Consider the following 12,029-nt stretch of genomic DNA (forward strand, 5'->3'; position numbering starts at 1 on the left):
GAATGAAGTATTGTTATTGGTCTTGAAGAACTCAAAATCTTTTGGAAGATGATGCTTGGATATATTGTCAGAAAAAGGGGCAAAAGGGTTCACAGTTGGGAAGGCAGGTTGTGCACCTGCAGGAGAAAGGCTGCTACCATCACGGATGTGGACCCTTTGTACCTCAGCTCTTCCCCAAACTAAAAAAAACAAAACATAAAGAAAAAAGCCAAAACACTGCCACCCAAGTGTTCCTGCACTGTGTGTCCATTCCAATCCAGCCTGCATGCTAGTAAATGCAGGGAGCTTGTGTGTGTGTGTGCAGTGTCTGTGACTGTGCCTGGCTACAAGTCTGGTGTGCCCATGATCAGACTTTGAATATTTTGGTGCTTCAGGTATTAAAATAGTCAACTGAGTTGTTCATGGAGTTTTTCATCAGTATGTCTGAAACCACCCAACCAAATAACAACACTTCTAAAACTCTGCTCCTGAAAACACCAAACAAACAATGCCTTGAAGAACAATTTTGTGATATTAAAATTGTGGTTGAAGATGTGAAATTCAGAGCACACAGATGTGTTCTCCCAGCCTGCAGCACTTATGTTAAAAAGCTTTAAAAAAAAAAAAAGGGAGGTAAATAGCTCTTAGGAAACAGATAGTAAATTTTCTTTGTTCTGGTGTATTTGAAGAAGTCAAGATCTGCATGTATACAGCAAAGATTTCTCTGAAAAAGAGGGATGTTAATGATGTACTTGAGTCATATTCTTGGCATCTGATTTTTGGATAAACTCTGTTCTCAGAAGTGAGATGCATCTAATTCTAATGAAAATACCAGTCAGTCAAGGAGAAGTGTGTCTCAACATAAATTGCCCCACTGGAGAGACTGCTGACACTCAGGATGATGATGTGGAAGAAATTGGAGATCAGGATGACAGTCCTTCTGATGGCATGTCAGGAGGACGGTAAGTGACCTACAACTTCAGTCAGGGTTCAGGAAGTGATTTTGAAAGAACAGGGGATCAAGGAAGTTGCAAAAGTCAATTGCTATGACCAGGAAGTAAAATCCATGAAAAACCCAGAGTCCAAAGATTAAGGGTTCCAGAACCCTCAGGCTTTAACATTTAAGGATGAAACACGTGGCATGAAAGATGAACAGGTGCCAGGCTGGACAAGAGCCGCCAGGGGCATGAAGTTTGAGTATTTCCTGTATGGTCACCACTGGGAGCTGACTGTCTGCCAAGCAAGTTTTAAGATGTTTCCTGATGAAAGCAGATTGAGGAAGCAGGAAAAACTCCACACAATGGACAGGATGTTTGTTTGTGAAATATGTACAGAAGAAGGTCCACCTGGAAGAACACCTAAAAATCCACATGGAATTATAGGGCCTGTAGTTGTGAGTTGTGTGGAAAATCATTTATTTTGAAGAAACACTAGAGAGTTCACAGAAACAAAGGACAGTCATTCTGTCACAAGTGTGACAAAGCCTTCAAACACAAGTCCCACCTCAAGGACCATGAAAGGAGACAGAGAGGGGACAGTCCTTTGTGTTGGCTCCTGCACCAAAACATTTGCCAAGGCATTTGATCTGAAGGGGCACCAGAACAATATGCCCAGAGAGAGGTCACTAGTCATCCTTGGCGCCATCTAGAACAAGACCGAACAGGTGCAGGGACCTTTCTGGCTGCTGAGTGCAGCGGCAGTCCAAACAGCCTGAAGCTAGAGGTGTAGGGCCGGAAGTCCTCCTGTGCCTAGGAAGCCAAGACTGAGACTGCATCCATCATAATCAGAGAATGCCAGCAATTATGCTTTTGTGGAAACGAACAGAATATTGTACATATTGTACATATTGTGCATAAGGCAGTGGTTGGTTTTAAAAACTTTTCAAGGAAACTGATATTCTTAAGTTCTAGTCAGTTTTTCTGTCCTCTTTGGTGTTTATTAGTGGTGTTGCCAATAAACTCCACTCTCCCCTTCTTTTTATGATCTTAATTTGAGAACCCCTATGTCCAGTTTAGCAGTGAAAGACTGTTCCATTTTTGATTCCTCTAAACTTACTATACTGGTGAGTGCACTGCACAGAGTAATAATTGAATAAATTGATTTCTTCATCATCATAATTACATGTGAATTATTACTAATAATCAATATATTTCATATAAATGCAGACAGTGCTATTAGGTGCTTGATCAGGAACCCTATGCAAGTATGAACCCAAGTTCTGGAAATGCAGAATGGAATTAGGTTTATATTTGGTTTGTTAATTTTTTATATCACTGTTTTTAACTGTTTTTGTAACAAGTAGTAGTTGTCTTGCTCAAGTGTTTCTTCATCCGTTTTGATTGTTCTGTATCTACCCTAAAAGCTGCAGTCACACATACCAGAGGCTGAGCAAGCTCACCAGGATGCTGGTGGTCTTGGGGCTGAGTTCCTACATTCCTCTTTTTTGGAGCTTTGCTACCTTGCACCAGCAGGGATTTGTGGAGGAGACCAGTGCCAAGAGGAGATAAAGTTTTCACCTGTGCAACAATTCCAAGATTTGCTAGATCAAAACAGTTTTTTATTTTTATTATTTGTTTTTGTATTCAGTGGTAGAAATCCTAGGCCTCACAAATGCCAGGCAAATATTCTACCACTGAGCTACATCACCATTCCCACCTTTCTCTCTCCTTCTCCTCCTCTTCCTTCCTTCTCCTCTTCCCTCCTCTCTCCCTCCTTCCTCCCTCCCCCCCGCTCCTCCTTGTCTTCCTCCTTGTCTTCCTCCTCCTCTTTCATGCTAGAGATTGAACCCAGGGTGCTCTACCCATGAGCTACACACTCAGACCTTATTTTAAATTTTGAGGTAGGGTCTCAGAAAGTTACCCAAACTGGCCTGGAAGTTGCTTCAGCCTCCTGAGTCACTAGGATTACAGGAGAACACCACCATGCCCAGCTTCAAAACAATTCTTTTTTTTTTTTGGTACCAGGAATTGAACCTAGGAACACTTAACCACTGAGCCACATCCTCAGCCCCTCCCTCCCTTTTTAAAATTTATATTTGAGGCAGAGTCTGCTAATTGGCTCAGTCTGGCTAAGTTAGTGAGGCTGGCCTTTAACTTGCAATACTCTTGCTTCAGCCTTCTGGAGACACTGGAATTACAGGTCTGTGCTACTAGGCCAGATGCAAAACAATTAAAAAAAATCTTTATTTTGTTTATTTTTATGTGGTGCTGAGGATGGAACCCAGTGCTCATATGTGCGAGGCAAGTGCTCTGCCACTGAGCCACAACCCCACCTCACAAAACAATTTTTAATTTTAAAATTAGATTTGTATTTAGGATCAAAATTAGGATAAGAAACCAACTTGCACTTTCAGATACATTTGTGGAACTTAACAGAATGTCATCTAGCTTTTGTGTGCTGTACAGCACTTTATTTACCCATAAAGGATTTGCAGTGAGTTTACTTAATAAATTTAAAATCTTCTAAGTGTGTAATTGGTAGTGTTGGTTTTATGTATTTTAAGGAAAAGCTGACAGTGGCACTTTTTTTTTTTTTTGCACATTGGACTAAAGTAACTTCCATGAGTAACAAACAGCAGAATGTTTTTAACTAATATTAAAACTATCAGACCAAATGTTTATTTTTGAAGTATATTTCATAATTGGTTACAGTTTTAAATAGAACTCAATTGCTTTTTCATAGCTGTAAATAAGAATTGTAAACTTTGTTTCAGATATGATATACTAAATGTCCTTTAAACCACTGCCTTGGGAATATATGGAAATGGCAACAATAGTTTGAAGTATGCCCTGTAAGATAGGATTAGTCATTTATTTTAGAATATGTATAATTATAGAAAATGCCAACTTTTAAAATTTATGTTTGGTTACTAGGATTTAAAAATATATATTAAAGTAATTTCATTTCAGAACTCTTTTCATTAACACCTGTGATGATGATTTTGGGAAAATTTTGATATTTTAAATTGGTATATATGTTATGCCCAAGATTATAGGATGAAGTGGTTACCTTTAATAAACAAACAAACAAAAAAAAACAAGCTATTTATTGGTAAAATGTTTGATTTAGTTTACAATTAGTTTCTTTTCTTGAAACTTGTTTATTCAGTAAGAAAAAATGGTGTTTACATGCTGTGAGAAGGAGAACTGACTGCTGTCCTAAGGCTGTTTCAACCAAAGCAAAAGAAAAATAATTTAACATCTTGTTGATAGCTACTTCCACAAACTGTATTTTGGGCCTTCATTTTTTTTTTCATATAAAAGAAAATATGCTTCTATGGAAAAAGAAAAGGGGCAAAAGAAGATATTATGAGATTTCAGAACAGGGGAAGAAAGGGAAGGCCTCATACAGGAGGTGGCATGGGCGGTGGACCTTGGACAGTGGGAGGTGGCTAAAGCAGAAGAAACACATGGCTTAATCTGGGAATGTATTGTGGTGTTTTCAATCTTCTTGGAACTTTGAGTGTTGTAATAAGGTTGAAATAAATATAGAAGATAAGGTTGAAAATATGGGTCATGAAAGATGTTGTGACGAACAAATTGATTTTGTTATTTATTATATAGGCAACAAAGAGGTTTTTTTTGTGTATATCTCTCTCTTCTAAAATTTTTATTTGTTCTTTTTAGTTATACATAAGAGTAGAGTGTATCTTGACATATTATACATACGTTTTATAACTTATTCTAATTAGGATCCCATTCCTGTGGTTGTACATGATGTGTACCTTAACTGGTTGTGTATTCACATATGAACATAGGAAAGTTATGTTCAATTCATTCTACTGTCTGTCCCATTCCCATCCCCCTTCCCACACTTGCACCCTGTCCAATCCTGTCCCTCCACCCCTACCTATTGCAAGTCAGCATCCACATGTCAGAGAGAGCATTTGGCCTTTGGTTTTTGGGGATTGGCCTGTTTCATTTAGCACGATAATCCCTAGTTCCATCCATTTACTGGCAAATGCCATAATCTCATTCTTCCTTATGGCTCAGTAATATTCCATTGTATATATGTACCAAGACAAAGAGATTTTTTTAAAATATATTTTTATTTGTTCAAATCAGTTTTACTTGACAGTAGAATCCATTTTTGACACATCATACATAAATGGGGTATAACTTCTCATTCATCTGGTTGTACATGATGTAGAGTTACACAGGTCATGTAATCATATATGCATGTAGGGTAATAATGACGATTCATTCTACTATCATTCCTACTCCTGTCCCCTCCCACTCCCTTCCCTTCACTCCCCTCTGTCTAGTCCAAAATACCTCTATTCTTCCCCCCTAACTTATTGTGAATTAAAATCCACATATCAGCAAAATGATTCAGCCTAAGAGATTTTTGAATAAGAGAGTTATAATGGGAATTTCTTTGGTTGATCTGACAACAATGAAAAACCAGTAGCTTGAGGTCACAGGATTTGTCTTTCAAGCTTTGAATTTTAGTGTGTGACATGTATAGAGCATGCAATTAAATATATGTTGAATCCACCAAAGGATGATTGTAAGTAAGAGTGGTGCCCATAAGATCCTGAAGAAATGATTGAAAGTTGATGCAAGAGATGATGAGGGCTGGAATTTAATCACAGAAACCAGAAATTTGCAAAAGGAGACAACGTAGGGTGATTTTTCTTTATACCTTCTGTTTGAGAAACTGTAGACTGAGCAATCTGTAGAAGATGTTAGAAGAAAGAGCAGAGTGGGTGCTGTGTGATTTTTCTGCTACTGGGAAGGATGTGGTGGCTGATAATTATCCCCTGTTCAATGGACTTGTGTCAAGAAAGCATATATTTCTAGGGGTAGGCCATGTGACTTTATTTGGTGGTTTCTCTCAGGCACAATGAGAAGTCTTATGGCCTATGGATGGTTTTCTTGTATATCATGCCAGGTTCAGAATGGACAGCAATATAGAATAGTGAAAGATGCACCAATTGTGAGGGGAGAGTTAATTGTAAAGGACCAAACAAAAGGTGCTGAAGTACGTGCACTCTGGTCAGGATGTCTCTGCCCCTTTTCTAGCCCCTGGGCCCTGGTCAGTACCTAATACCATTTTAAAACAGCTAAATATCTTCTCACTAAGTATAGGCTATGGTGCATTCCATACTTGCCTTCATTAAGCTTATGGTTATTCTTTTTCTTTTTTAATTTTTTTATTCTTTTTCTTTTCTCATTTTTTTTCTGTATCTGGTTGCTTCTTCTAAGCAGATGATGAATTAACTGAAGAAACACCAGAGAAATTGCAAGTCAGACATCAAAGAGAACTCACAGGTCAGCGTGTCAAGAAGGGCAAAAGTGGGAAGAAAGGCCAAGATCGTCAGCATGGCCCAGGAGGCCAAACTGTCCATGGAGGACAGGAGAGCTCAAATGGAAAGCGACATAGGGGAGATGGCCAAAGAGACCAGGGTCACCAGGGTAGGCAGAAAGGCCAATCTGAAAGAAGTGGCCAGAAAGGTCAGCCTGGAAGAGGTGGCCAGGGTGGTCTTCACAGAAGAGGTGGCCAGGGTGGTCATCATGGAAGAAGTGACCATGATGATCAGAGCAATAGCTCTCCTGTCAGTGAATGATGTGGAAAACCAACTAAAGATGGTCTCCAGTGATGTCTCAGGTACTGACTGTATTTCCTTCAGTAATTTAATTAATTTCTTTTTAAATTCTCCAAATCTCTCATTTCTACTCATGTCTCCCGTTTTTAAATCTTGACTTTATTCTTTCTCAAACTCTCTCCCAGATGTGTCCATAACAATATTGCTCTCTGGCCAACCTTACACACGAACACACCCTCTGCTTTCACAAGAGCAAGTGTTCCTTCTACCTTGTTGGAGTTTCTGACTCTCTTCTTCTTCTGTTGGTTGGCAGGCTCTCCAAGCTCTCCCTTTCTCTTCTCTCTTTTTTCTTTAATATCTTCCTTTCTTCTTCCATTCTTCCTGCCTTTTCCTCTGGCCCCCTCTCTTCCTTCCCCTCTTTCTCCTCCTTTTTCTCTTAATGTAAGGTATTTTAGTGAGACTACTTAATGGAAGAGATATCAGGCATAGGTCATGCACAAGCCAATTTATTATTCTTACCTAAAATTCTTCTTTTGTTTCAGAAATTGATGGAGATCAACAGGCAACTATAAACTTTTCAGGAGTGTAAACTTTGTGGCCCTTCTTTCTCTAACTTCAGAAAACCAATAAGCTGGGCAAAGTGGCACACATCTGTAATTCCAGTGGCTCAGGAGGCTGAGGCAGAAGGATCTCAAGTTCAAAGTTAGCCTCAGCAACTTAGCAAGGCTCTGAGCAACTTAGTAAGACCCTGTCTCAAAATAAAAAATAAAATAAAAGGGACTGAGGATGTGGCTCAGTGGTTAAGTGCCCCTGGGTTCAATTCCTGGTACCCTAAAAAACAAAAACAAACAAAAAACAAAAAAATCAAAAATACCCACAAAGACTCCAATAAAATCATCAGCATTAATGCCTTGGCTCTTGTTTTCTTTCTAGGGTGATAGATCTCCATCAAGGAATAAGAATATGCAGGGAGATATAGGGTCTTGATTGGACTCCAACTCATCTGTATATTGGAGGTTTATAGAAAGCTCAGATTTTAATAATTAGACAAGGACTTAAGCACCACCAGTGTTTTAAAGCAAAAGACTTTATTCTTGAAACCAGTAACCAGATTACCAATATACACACCATTTTCTCAGTTCAAACAGAAATTTAACTTGTGTATTTCCTTGACCTCAGTCAGTATTTCAAAGCATATGTGCCATTTAGTTATATTTCTGTTTAGCTGGGATTTGAGAAAGCTTTGAAGAATACCAGAAGCTAGGGTAGAGGCAGAACAGATTGTTCCTCACAGCACTCAGGAAGAACCAGCTCTGCTCACACCTGTCTTTAAACTTCCATCATCCAGAACCATAAGAAAAAAAGGTTCTGAGGAAAAAAAAAGGTTCTGTTGATTAAGCTCCCACACCCTATCCCCCTAGTTTGTGGTGTTTTGTTATAGAAGCCCCGGGGTGTGTGTCTGGGGGGAGTGAGACAATTCACTTATGAGATTATTTTGGGTGTGTGAAACATAGACAAATTATAACATTTATTCCATTGTATCTTCCAAGCTTCTGAATGGAGATCAATAGAAAAAGACATCACAGGCATGCATCTCTCAGTTTCTGGCCTCAATTCCTAGTCAAGCTAGGAATTCTGCTTAACCTAGAAGTTCTTTTGTTTTACTAAGTGTTAAAATATCATTTTATCTATGGGGAATATACACATGTGAATGAAGGTGGTCTAAGAAGATTGATATAAAATCAGATGAGGGTAAAAATGATGGCTTTAATGGCCAATTCCATCAAGGGTATGAGTAGTTTTATTTTTGTACTAGTATTAATGAAGACATTACAGTTTAAGGTAACATAAAGGAAAATTAAACATGTTTAATTCTATTTAATTGTATATTCACTATTATGTTTAATTCTGAATCATATTTAGAACTAGCTTTTGTCTCAGAAGAGGAATTAATTTATTGTTTTATGTTTTTCTCTATGCCCTGATGGACTTTCTTTTTTTAAAATTTTAATTAGTTACACACGACAGTACAATGACCTTGACATATCATACATTTGAATCAGATGGGATATAATTTCTCATTTCTATCCAGCTTCTGAAATAATATGACCACACTGTGAGTAGACACTGTGAGTAGACCTGAGTAACAATCACAATGCAAAATATACGAAGATATATAAACCTAAGGGTAGAAATGTCTGAAAACTTATCATAGGTAAGGATGAAAGTGAAAGAAACTTTCTGTTTTTAATCTTCATTTAAATCTTACTGTATTACTCAGTGTTCCTAAACCACTGAAAATACTGTGATAATGCATAGAGTTAGCCATGGTTTCATTATACCTTCCTCCACTCTCCAATGTCCATGGTCAAGATCCTATGTTATGCTGGGCATGGAGGCACACACTTGTAATTTCAACAACTCGGGAGACTGAGGTTGGAGGATCACAAGTTCAATGCCAACCTCAGCAACTTAGCAAGGCCCCAAGCAACTTATTGAGAAGCTGACTCAAAATTTAAAAATTAAAAAAAAAAAGGGATGGGTAGGGATGTGGCTCAGTGGTTAAGTGTCCCTGGGTTCAATCTCTGGTACTAAACAAACAAACAAACAAACAAATCCCTTGTCACTTCCTTTATGAGAACTTTCCTTTCCTTCCCTGCTATGGGCTTTCAGAATATCCTCTTTGCCCCCCTTCTGATAGTGACTATGGTTATGTCCAAGCATCATCAACCATTAGATTCTGAGCTCCTAAGGATGGTAAAAATGCTACATTCACCTTTGCATCTCCATTGCTGAGAATAGGGTCCTGACAGAGGGATTATTTAAAAAGTGTACATTCTCCAAAGGAAACAATTAGGAATCTATAGAATGCAAGAAGAATGCAGGACCTACAGAATGCAAGAAACTCTTTGCTAGTTACTCTTTTTGACAGAGGATTAATATCCAGAATATATAAAGAACTTAAAAAGCTTTATATCAAAAACCAAAATAACTCAATTAAGAAATGGGCAAATGAATTAAACAGACAACTCTCAAATGAAAAAAATACAAATGGGCAACAAATTTATAAAAAAATGTTCAACATATTCAGCAATTAAGGAAATGCAAGTCAAAACTACATTGAAATTTTATCTCACACCAGTCAGAACAGCAGTCATCAAGAATACAAATAATAATAAATCTGGAGAGGATATGGAGAAAAAGGAACACTTTTACACTATTGGTGGGACTGTAAATTAATTCAGCCACTGTGGAAATCAGTATGGAAGTTCCTCAAAACACCAGGCATGGAACCACCATATGACCCTGCATGGGCTCTGTCTAGTCCAGCAAGGAGGTCCATGGAACAGGGTAGAAGAGAGTGTGGCTGCCGAGTCGCTAATCAAACTTCCAGGGACTAAGCAGGAAGCAGGTCTGATTTTATTGCGCGGTTACCATGTATGTATACTCAGACAGTAGCTACGCAGATTACAGGCAGCCACCAATACAATTTCTAGCCAACTGTTCCTGCAGCAACCAATCCAGGAGGGGGCCATGGAGCAAGCACAGGGACTGTAACACATGCCAGGGCTGTGCCTACAGGGTGAGCAGTTTGCTGTTCACATGCCTAGCCCGGGGGAGTGGTTTGCCACTCAGATGCCCTTAAAGTATGCCATGTATGCAGTACTCCATGCACTTGTCTTCACCTGACCCAGCTGTACCATTCCTTGGTATTTATCCTAAAGAATTAAAGTCATCATACTACAGTGATACATGCATACACATATTTATTGCAGCACAATTCACAAAAGCCAAACTATGGAACCAAACTAGGTGTCCATCAATGGGTGAATGGATAAAGAAGATATGCTATACATACACAATGAAGTTTTATTCAGCTATAAAAAAATGAAACTAAGTCATTTGCAGAAAAATGAATGAAACTTAGGAATATTGTATTAAATGGAAAAAGCCAGTCAGAAGGTCAAGGGTTGAATGTTTTCCCTATATATGGGAACTAGATAAGAAAAAGGCAAAGACAGGTATATAGGGGGTATTTCATGAAAATCAAAGAGAGATCAGTAGAGGAGAGAGATGGGGGTGGGGGTGGGGTGAGAGGTAGAGAGGAAGTGTAGAAGTGCTGGGGAGTGACATTGGCCTGATTATATTGCTGTATTATGTGCAATGTATGGATATGTAACAAGAGGTCCCATTATTATGTACAACTATAGTGCAACAGTCAAAACATGGGGAATGTGGGGGAGTGTGCATTCCATGAATGTTACATTTTATCTGTGTGACTCTCAGACATTCAATGTGTGAACAGGTATCTATTAAGCACAGGACAAAAACACAAAGAAAGGAAACAAGCTGCATTGTCTGTAGCTCCTTTACTACATTCTCATGGAGAAGACCTGAAAACTCTACCCCAAATATTAGGAGTAAGAGAAGCAGTATAAATACTTCTTTCAACTTTTCACCTTTGCATGATTTCTCAGAACTAACATAATCTCAGAAGAGAAACCATGAACCCTGGCTATGTTACTTTCATACAAGTAAGGAAAATTACATATTTAAACATACACTGGTCTCACTTTAGTTCCTCTTGACTGACACTGTTCACAGAGAAATAGAATAATGAGTTGCTGCATTCAAGGCATAGGTGGCTGGTCACATTTCCAGGGCTCACAATATAAGAACATCAAAGCTGAAGCTTTCCACATTTCCATCAGCCCTCAGAGTTCTTTTGTTTTTGTGTATGTAAATCCATATAAACTAGGCCTTAGCTGTGTCAGGAGCAGGGACTGGTATCCTTTTGGGCACTATTTAAAGAAATACAAACTATAGGCTATGCATCTAACTTTCTATTTCTTTAACTTACAAGACACTCAATAAACCTTAAGAAATTTGTCAATTTAATTGATCTATATCCTTTCTATTATACTCTATCCTTTCTATCATATTTTCAGAAAAGATAAATGAATACCTGAATATAGTATAAAATTCATTTTGATTTTAAACAAATCTATTGATGAGACTATTTAATGTCTTTATTTGTAAATATTTTCTTTTATGTACACAAAGCTCATGACTACTTTAGGCTGGCTATTAACAGAGTTGATCTCTCCACAATATCTTTGCCATATACAAATAATATGTTTTTGATGGAATGTCCCAAACAGATCTTATAAATGTATACAGTCCAGGTATATAGAGATGACTTGAATTGAATCAATGTTTTGTTGATAGTTTTAACATCTTGATATTTAAGGTTTTGATTGAAGCTCTCATCTTATCATGGTATCTTGATAAAAGCAAACTTACACATGTCTTTTGTGGAGAAATTCTATTCAATAAGCAAACAATAGGCTCTTTGTTTTGCAGAGAATTTCTACACAAACTTTCTGTTGCTTCTACAATATCTTTTATTAATTAGTCTATGATCCTAAAATAATGCTAGCAGTGATTCTAATCAGTATTGATTACTACTATATTCATACAATTCCACAGAATTTATTAAGAA

General features: G+C 37.9%; 1 pseudogene; it reads left to right on the forward strand.

The window, feature by feature from the left end:
* Positions 1 to 401: 401 nt before the first annotated feature.
* Positions 402 to 1,627, forward strand: LOC107145137 (annotated as a pseudogene).
* The last annotated feature ends 10,402 nt before the right edge of the window (positions 1,628 to 12,029 follow it).

The sequence above is a fragment of the Marmota marmota genome, unplaced genomic scaffold (genome assembly GCF_001458135.2).
Source record: "Marmota marmota marmota unplaced genomic scaffold, marMar, whole genome shotgun sequence".
Taxonomy (NCBI): domain Eukaryota; kingdom Metazoa; phylum Chordata; class Mammalia; order Rodentia; family Sciuridae; genus Marmota; species Marmota marmota.